A 10,510-nucleotide genomic window follows, 5' to 3' on the forward strand; every position below is an offset into this window, starting at 1 on the left:
GCTTGCAAGCAGCCATCTAGATGCAACAATGAGTCTCTCCTTGTCCAGAGAAAAGAAGAATGAAGAAACCCAAAGACGCATGGCAACAAATAGTCCAAGGGACTGGTACACCATGTGATCCTCAGTCTATATGACTATGAGACGAGAAAGAAGAACTAGATGGTGCCTGGCTACCACTGTCAACCACTTTACAGCCTTGGAAACCCCCTCAGAGGGGGATCTATGTAGGAGATATGGATGGAGTGGGAGAACAATGTGGAACAAAAATCAAAATCATTTAAAAAAAAAAAGGACCAGGTTTGCTGGTCTGATAGAACCTGGTGAAACCCCTGACACTATGGCCCCTAGTTGCTCTTCTGGTCGAGATTTGAACCCACTCTGGTAGCTTCTAGCCAATAAAAAGATAGGCATATGAGCTGAACATTTACATTAAGTGTCTACATTCTACATTGGAGAGATCAATCATGAGACAATAGAAGGGCTGTGTAAGCACAGGGAGACAGCTGGGGACGGGGCGGTACAGGAATATATGGGAAGGAAAGATATAGGGCAGAAGTGGCTATGGGGAGGAAGTGGAAAGAGAGTTGTTGCATTGTGGGAAATTACAGTCAATGTCATGAGACAAAGTGTATGTGAACTGCTGTATGGAAGATGAATTTACTCTGTAAACTTTCACCCAAATCACAATAAAATTGAAGAAAAAAAAAACAACTCAGAGAATACTGTTCTTATGAGTTCTTTCTAAGAACTCGACCAAAGAAAAAGCTCTAGATAACTAAAAATATTAGAGAAACATCAACACAAGGACTGGAAGCTACAAGGTAGTTTGTTAGCATCTCATCTTTTTCTTATTCTTTTTTTTTTTTTTAAACTCTGATTTGGGTAAAAGTTTACAGATCAAATTCATTTTCCATACAGTAATTCATGCACATTTAGCACCCCAGCTTTGACCACATACATGAAGACATCTTAGGAAAATTTGGGGCAATAGGATGGAAGAAAATTGGGTCCCTGAATGAGCTTGTAGAGCAAAGCTGCCTACTAGCCTTAGATGCCTGCTTACCTCTAGACAGTTAGAGGAGAATTAAATAAACTCCTATTTTGTTTGTTGACTGTTTTACAGTCTTTTTGTTATAGATTGTTTTAATAACAACTTGCCCTATAATACTATAGAAATTGATACATGGAAGTGGGACTGCTACCACAATGAGCAATGAATGCCATCAAGTCCACCCTACAGGTCAGAGAAGAACTGTCCCATAGGGTTTCCAAGGCTGTAAATTTTTATGGAAGCAGACTGTCTCATCTTTTTCCCACAGAGCAGTTGTTGCCTTTTAATCGCCCACCTTTTGCTTAGCCGTCAAATGCTTTAACTGAGCCTCCAGAGGAGGCCACTGGAATTCCTTTGCTACCACAATAATAACCTAAAATATGTAATTTTAGCTTAGTGGTGAGGCAGCTTGTGACAAAGAAACACATATTATAGATTGGATATGTAAGAATTTTTAGAAAAACTCCCCTGCGAAAACTTGGAAGACAGATATATGGAACTATTAGCTCTTGGGAAAATGGTTAGAAAAAGCCATTATGTTAGTCAGTACTGCCCTTATACCAGCCAAGCCAGCTCCTTGCCCCAGGCACTGTGCCATACAGGGCCTGTGCTCTGATGTGCCTTCTTTCAATAGCTGGGACTGACCAGAGCCAGTAATGTCATTTGGGAAGGCAATCCCAGGCTGGAATTGGGTCACACAGTGGTCTCAGTAACCAGAAATACTTTTCTCAAAATTTTCTAAAACTCTCTCTGATGCCTGGGATTGACCGGGGCCAACAGTGCCAACCAAGCAGAGTGCTGGAGTCCAGACTGGGGCCTTTCTGGGTCCTGGTGTCCACTTCTTCCTTTCAGGATTCTCTCCAACTCTCTACACTCACCACCTCACACTATAGTTAGGATTTGTCTATACTTTTTTTTTTTTTTAACTGCCCTTATCTAATCAGTAAATCATGCTGGAAAGATTGGATATACATAGACGACAAAAATTAAATTACCTTACATCATACCTAAATGCAATTCCAGATAAAATAAAGACCTTGATGTGAAAATAAAATCTTTAAAACTTCTAAAGCAATATATAGAATATTACCTTGAGGTACGAACTAATTTCTTAAGCAAGTCACAAAAGTTATAAATTAAAAAAGACAAAGTGAAATATAAGTTGTAAGTGACAAACAATTGTTTGTCTCATATATAACTGGCATGTGATTAGTCCAGAATATGTAAAAAATTTCAATAAGAAAAATAAAAAGGGTTAAGACTTTGTTGTTGTTGTTATTTGCCGTCAAAAGACTAGGAACAGACAAATCAAAGAAAGAGAAAGTCAGTGGCTTGTAAACATTTCAAAATGTTCAAACTCAGGAACATTACTCAGGTAAACTAAAACCAAAATGAGATACCATTTCATACCCATTAAAACCCCACAGCCATCAAAGTGATTCCAACTCATAGCCATACTATAGGACAGAGTTAAACTGTCCCATAGGGTTTCCAAGGCTGTAAATCTTTATGGAAGCAGACACCTCATCTTTATCCCTCCAAGCAACTATTGGGTTCAAACTGATGAACTTTTGGTTAGCAGCCAAATGATTTAACCACTACACCACCAGAACGCCTTCTTCATACCCATCAGATTGCTAAAAAATTTTGAATCTGATAAAACTAGTGTAATTAAGGATGTGTAGCAACAGGAACTCTCAGTCACACCTGGTAAAAACGCCACTAGTATGGTCACTTTGAGAGCTTGGCAATACCTAGAAAAACTGAAGATATGCATACCTAAGACTGAGCTTGACACTGTCTATCCTGTGTGTATAAGGAGACACAAGGGAAAATGTCCACTGAAGAGTAGTTCAAATTCCAAACAAGTAGAAACTAAATGTTTATAAATCTCATCATCTCATTTTCATTGCCGTCGAGTCAGATCCGACTTTGCACTCCTACAATGAACTATACTGAACAGCAGTTTAAATAAATGAACTACACCTACATATCTTTTTTTTTAAATTTTTATTGTGATTTGAGTGAAAGTTTACAGAGCAAATTCACTTTCCATACAGCAGCTCACATATACTGTCTTACGACATTGACTACAATTTACCACAATGAAACAGCTTCCCTCCCACTTCCGCCCCATAGTTACTTCTTCTCTGTGTCCTTCCCTCCATGCACTCTTGCCCCCTGTTTCCCTGTACGTACATAGCCCTTCTATTCTCCCATGACTGATCTCTCCAAGGAGTATATTTACCTATTGTATATATGCCTGTCTTTTGTTTGGTTGGAAGCCACAGGAGCAGGTTCAATTCCAGACCTGAAGAGCAACTAGGGGCCATAGTCTCAGAGTTCTATCAGATTCTATCAGATCAGCAAACCTGGTCCTTTTTTTTTTTTCTTTAATGATTTTGAGTTTTTTTCCCACATTGTTCTCCCACTCTATCCAGGATCTACTACAGAGATCCCCCTCTGAGTGGTTGACAGTGGTAGCCAGGCACCATCTAGTTCTTCTCGTCTCATAGTCATATAGACTGTGGATTGCATGGTGTACCAGTCACTTGGACTAATTGTTTCCATGTGTCTTTGGTTTTCTTCATTCTTCTTTGCTCTGGATGAGGAAAGACCCATCATTGCATCTAGATGGCCGCTTGCAAGCTTTTAAGATCCCAGTCACTACTCACCAAAGTAGGATGTGGAACAATGTTTTTGTGTAGTGTTATGCCCATAGAGCTTGATGTCCCCTGAGACATGGTCCCAAGCCCACAGATCCAACTACTTGCTTCCTCTGGGTAGCTACCTGTAGCCAAGAAGTGACTACAACCTTGTCCCTCGTCAGCTCCACTACATACCTGGGCATTCTTACAGAACATACCAATACACTTGTAGAAACTTTGTCTGCCAACCCTATATGTGATCTTGGGCACACTCCCCACTGCATGGACATATCTAATAGTTCAGCCTGTTCACCCATCTATCCACCTGTATAGCAATGTTTGCTTTCACTGATGACGCAGTACTGTATGTGCAAAAGGGTTAATTTTTGCTGTCTGTACCTCCCACACACCTCTCTTGTGTCTTCCTCTTCCTCAGTGCTACCGTGTTGATCACTCACATTTGGTGCATTGCCCTTCTCTTCACCCAAATCAATACTTGTCTCTCTACCTATCTAATAGTGTTTTCTCCCCTCTCCTCCCACCCCCAATAACCGACAAAAAAAAAATTTCCTTCCACAGATAAACCTTTTCTTGACTTTTTACAATAACAGATTAATACAGCATTTGTCCTTCTGTGATTGACTTACTTCACTCAGCATAATGTATACCTACATATCTTTAAAAATAAGTTTTGCACATATTATCTGTTTAAATTTTTAAATATGAAAAGTAATGTTATATTTTGTTTATGGAAATATAAATGTTGGAAGCATAAAACATGCAGGGAAATTATATGTACTACATTAAGTAATGTGTGTCTGAGGAGAGAAATGAGGAAAGGAAATGAGATCAGAGAATGATACATGGGGACTTCAACTGTATAAATTTTCATTTCTTTAAAAACATACCAAAGTCACACATGGAGTATTTGAAATATTTCATGATTTGAAAAAATATTGAGGGAAAATTTGTGGAGCTCGATTTCGGTTACCAAGCATTGTATTGGTTTTTGGCTTTAAGAATTTCCTTTGGACTCTTCACTTGCATTTTTTGCCCTGTAAGGACTGCCTGACCTTGTTCACGTTCCATCTCAGGAGATCCACCACCAGGCTAGGACGTGTCCTGTCGCCAAGATAGCTCCAGCACACCTAGCTCTGTCCTCTACTCCCCGCGGCGCTCCTTAGCTTTCTTGACAAAATCGGAAGGTTTAGTCTCCTTTGCGTTTCCAAGGAGTTTGAACCTCTTGGGCTTAAAAACTGCATCTCATGGTTCTTTTAAATTTTTCTTGGCCAATTCAATACTTGTTGAATTAAATTTTACCTCGAGAGGAGGCAAATTTAAAAGCTGTCGTTTAACGACAACCACAAAAAGCATGAGCATCCGGTGACGAGGGAATGTTTTCTGAGTGTTGGGAGGATGAACCCAGCTGACTTGGAATGTCCGACTTCCTCCCTCTCTCGGTCTGTCTTTTGTCTTTCCCTCCTTCCCGCCTCATCCTCGCCCGGAGCGCGCTCCCTTGGGCGGCGACAGCCAGGTGGCCGCCGCCTGGGGGCGCTCCTCGTCTCCGGCCTGCAGGGCTCCAGCTCTGCCTGCAGCTGGGGCCTCTTCACGCCGCGGACAAAGGGGCTCGTGTCCTGTCGCCCAGGCGGAGCCTTTCCCTGCCCGCCGCCGAGCGGCCTCTGCCAAGCCTGAGGCGGAGCAAACTGCATGTGACCCCACGTGTGATCCCCTCCGGAGATGGCCCACTTGAAGTCCCAGACTGCCGAATTCCGCACGTCCCGGCTTTTCTTGCCCGAGTCTTCCCACTTGGAGGAGTTGAATAGAAACAACTGGCTGCAACTACAAGCCCCACTAGCCCTAAGGGCAAGGTTCAAGCACAAACACCCAGCCTTGGTGTTTTCAGGCAATGGATTGCCACAGGGCTTTTAGACCTCCAGGGTCAAAATGTAAAACTCTTTTCAACCTTGCAATGTTCCAGAGGCTTTTCCCCCACCTCTCTGTGTCTTAAGAGAAGTCCCAAACGCTGCCTCCCTCCCCTACTCATCCCAGGGGAAAACTGAGGCATTTAAGGAAAAGAGAAGGAATCTCTTTTATTGTTGCTGGGAGTCCTGAGACCCTGTTGCAGGGGTCCTTGCCGTGTAGAATTGAACAGGAGAGGCAAAATGTTCACAGAACCAAAGTTTATTAAAGAGAAAGGGAAGAACTCCTGAGGGGAGAGGAAGAGGAGCTGTTTCCATGCTAGCCTCCAATCTCTTTCCAAACTAAGGATTTCCTAGGGTTTATAAAGGGTTTTCCAAAAAAACCCAAACCCACTGCCATCAAGTTGATTCTGACTCATCGTGACCCCCACTGGGCTTTCAAGGCGGTAAATCTTTTGGAAGTAGATTGCCTCATTTTCTTTTCAAGGAGCAGCTGGTGGGCTTGAACCATCAATCTTCTGGTTAACAGTCATATGCCTCAGGCACTGTACCACCAGAGCTCCTTATAAAGGGTTTTTCTGGGGGAGGGGTGGGCAGAAAGGCATCCTCTTTATACATGAAATAGGTGGGGATTTCTGGTAGGAGGGTGGGGTTATGAAAATTAGGTGGTGGTGTTGTTGTTATGTGCTGTCAAGTGGGACAGACTCATAGCGACCCCACCTTGGGTTTCCAAGGCAGTATCACTATAGTAGATTGCCCAACCTTCCTTCTGAGGAGTGGCTGCTGGGTTTGAACTGCCAGCCTTCTGGTTAGCAGTCAAGTGCCTTAGGCACTATGCCACCAGAGCTTCTGAAAATTAGGTGAGTAGGCAGGAAGTAGCCAAAATGGCTTCTATACCAAAGGCTGTTGGAAGAATCTAGATGGAACCTGTTCTGAAGGTCCCTGGGATGCCTGACGTGACTTATTTTGGGATGTTATGTCTCTGGACTCTGGTTCAAGTCCCGGAGAGAGGCTCCTGATCATAACTGCCTCTGGTGGAAGGTCATTGTGGGTCACTTTGAATTTTATTGCACATCCTCTGCACCTGGTGAGGAACTTGAAAGATAACTTGGGAGGTTTATCAGCATTTTAAACCTGGTCAAGCTTGTCCAGCTTTTGAAATGTAACTTTTATCTTACCAAGGGCCTAGCTTGTTAATTACAAGCATTCTCTGTCATTGTTGTTGTTGTTATGTGCCCTTGGGTGGATGGACTCTGGACCTGACTCCTAGCGACCCCTCCTTGGATTTCCAAGGCAGTATCACTACAGAAATAGATTGCCTAACAGCCCTTCTGAGAAGTGGCTGGTGGACCTGACAGACTTCTGGTTAGTAGTCAAGTGCCTTAGGCACTATGCTACCAGAGCTCCTTATGTAACTTCAGTATGGTTAAATGTAGTATAAGCCTATTTTTCAAACTCCAAATTGTTAGGAGTTAAATGAATGTTTAATATTTGGCTTTCCTGGAGAACTGGGATCTGTGGTTTCATATTCATTTATTCGACAAATGTTACGTGTCTGCTGTGTTCCAGGCTTGTGCTAGGCATTGAAGTAGAGTGCAGCTAATAGTCAAGTGAGGAGGACATACATTAATATGTAGTCATAAAATTGTGATAAATGCTGCAACGAAATAAATGGGGTTGCCACTAGCAGCAATAATTACGTGGTGGTCAGCATGTGTCATAGGCTTAGATCCCACAAATATTTAGTTAGATACCGCTTGATTCAGCCAGTCCCCTTCCCTGCCTGTCTCACTACCATTTAGTGAGTTTGGCTACATAACCAGGCACTTTTGTTGACATTTAGATGAGTTATTTTAATTGATCCTCACAAGGACCTTGTGAGGTATTATTTTTCCATTCTACAGGAGAAAATACTCTCCATAAGATGAATTGACACAGTGGCTGCAAAAATGGGCTCAAGTACAGAAACCACTGTGAGGATGGTGCAGGATGGGCAGTGATTCTTCTATTGTTTATAGGGTCATGATGACTTGGAATTGACTCAAAGGCAAACAACAACACAGGAGAGAAGGAGTCCTGGGTGGTATACTAAAGCACTTGGCTAAGTCCACCCAGAAGCGCCTTGGGAGAAAGCCCTGGTGATCCTTCCAAAATATCAGCCATTGACAACCCTGTGGAAGACAGTTCTATTCTAATACACATGGGGTCACCTTGGGTAGGAATCCACTCCTCAGCAAGTACTGCTGGTGGTGATAGTGGATTTTTCCTTAGATTGCCAGGTCTTTCTTCCAAGGTACCTCTGGGTAGATTCAACCTCCAACCTAACCAAATGCTGTAACCATTTGCAACACCCCAAAACAACAACCCACTGCCATTGAGCTGATTCGAACTCATAATGACCCCCATTGGGTTTCCGAGGTGGTAAATCTTTACAGAAGTAGATTGCCCTCATCTTCCTTCCACAGAGCAGCTGTGGGACTTGAACCACCAACCTCTGGTTAGCAGTCAAATGTCTTAGGCACTGTGCCACCAGAGCTCCTTTTGCACCCCCCAGGGACTCTTTAATCAAAAGGTTTTTTTAAAAATTCCACTATTATTACCTACCTTAAGGCCGTTGGCTATGGGGGTCAAGGTGCTTAGAGAAAACCTTGAGCTGATAAAATTACACTGGTATAGATAGGTAACTCCCATTTCACATTAGGACTCTTGTGGATTTTTAAAGGTGCCTACTGTTGACCTATATGCATTCCAAAAATGTTCATGATGGAGCTTCAGGGTGCTCTCTAGAGAGGTGGGGAGACTTAGTGGATCTACCATTCTTTGCTGTATAACCATGAACAAGTTACTTCCTATGTATCTTGTCCTGTTGGAGGATAATTATAGACCCATCTTATAGTAACGTTCTATTAAAAGAGGGAATATACGTGAAGTGCTAGGCACAGTAGTTGGCACATAATACGAGCTCATATGGTAGATAATTATTTGAGAGTAGAGGCCTTCTCAATCAAAAATTCCCAAACAATATCTCACAGATAATCACTACCTGCAATAAAAGCTAATCATAGCAGGAAACATTCTGAAAGCCACTTGGCCTGAAGTTAATTCAGGTCTCATGATCCACATGGGAACCAGAATCTGAATTGCCAACAAGTTTTTCCGGATACTTGCTTTCAGAAGGGCCTGCCCCATTCCAGTGCCCTCAGCCAGCAGGGCAATACTTGCACCCCTCCCTACCTTCTCCCACCTCTCATGGCAGAGTAGGGCCTGTTTCCCACGCCTCCTGCTGTATGCTCCCATGAGCTAGTTCTAAAAGCTTCTAAACAAAATTTTCAAGTAGAAATACTTGGAAGTAAATTCCATGCCCTTATTTCTAATCCTCAAGAGAATCATCATTCTCTTTGCTTACCTCTCCTCAGAGAAGTTTCTCCTGGCTTCAGGCAAGGCTGTAAAGGTGAGAATAGTCTCCACACCCAATGATGGTAGGAAAGTCTGATAGAGGGATTGTTGTTGTGTGCCATCAAGTCAATTATGACTCCTAGTGATCCTATAGGACAGAGCACAACTGCCCCATGGGTTTCCTAGGCTTGTAATCTTTGTGGAAGCAGGTTGCCAAGTATTATCTTCCAATGAAGGCGCTCTGGTGGCATAATGCCTAAGGCATTTAACTGCTAACTAGAAGGCTGGTGGTTCAAACCCACCAGCCACTCCATAGAAGTAAGACTGGGCAATCTACTTCCATAAAGATTTACCACCTTGGAAACCCAAAGGGGGTTGCTACGAATTGGAATCAACTCAGTGGTAGTGAGTTTGGTTTTTGCTTTTCTTGCAATGGAGCACCTGGTGCGTACACACTGTGCCGTTTCAGTTAGTGGCTGAATGCTTAACTGTTGCACCACCAGGGCTCCCTGATAAAAGAGCAAAGAGAGTCTCTTTGTCCTTGTTCCAAGATAAAAGAAACTATTTTAAAACATTTGGATTCTCAAAAAGTCAACAGTGGTTATCTCTAGGTGGTAGGATTATGGGTAAATTTACATCTTTTTTTTTTTAAATGATTTTCTGTCTACAATGACTATGTATTACTTTTTAACATAATAAAATGTATTAGGGTCTTCTATAATTACAAAAGCACTTTGTGCTCAACTCAGGAAACTTGGAAAGCACAAAGAAATGAAAGTCCCCTTAATCACATGACATAAAGATAACAGCTGTTAACATTCTGGCATATGCCTTCCCAGACTTTTTTCTATGCTGAAATACTTCATTTTGTGATCTAGGGGAAAAAAGTAAACATTTAAGAGATAAAACCTTGAGTCTTTAGTTTTCAATTTTATTTCTGTTTTTAAACAGCATCTAACAGCTTGGAAATGTCCCTAACAACAAGGACATGCCCCATGCACTCCTCGCGGCTCCGCTGGCCAGGACTGGACACTAGGCTCCAGTAACTCCCCTTCACCCACACCAGCTATCAGGCCTATTTTCCCTCGGGAGACTTGGGACAGAAGAGGGTCTCCAGTTAGAGAAGTTGGGGCTAAAGATGCTACATGGAAGGGCCAGGTTATGACACAGCTGCCTTTGTTAGTTTTAGGATTTTGGGGATTTGGTAGCATGCTGAAACAGACTGTGGAGGACAGGAAGAGGGGCTCCTGGACTCCTCTCTGCCCTCATTTGTTCCTCGGCAAACCCCATTCCTCTGGCTGGGCTCGGTGCATTGCCTGTAGAAGATGGGCATCTGGCAGCCTGTGGCTCTCAGCAAGCCTTGGTGTGATTTGGTCAGCTGCCGGGAAGCAGCCTCCCATTTCTCCTGGCCTAGGCAGCGTGAGGAATCAGGAAGGTGACAAGGATTGATTCAAACCTGAGAGTGTCCCAATGCCTCCTATCACAGGGCTCAGGAT

Source organism: Orycteropus afer, unplaced genomic scaffold (assembly GCF_000298275.1).
Source record: "Orycteropus afer afer isolate SDZICR_OR568_19922 unplaced genomic scaffold, OryAfe1.0 scaffold00068, whole genome shotgun sequence".
NCBI lineage: Eukaryota > Metazoa > Chordata > Mammalia > Tubulidentata > Orycteropodidae > Orycteropus > Orycteropus afer.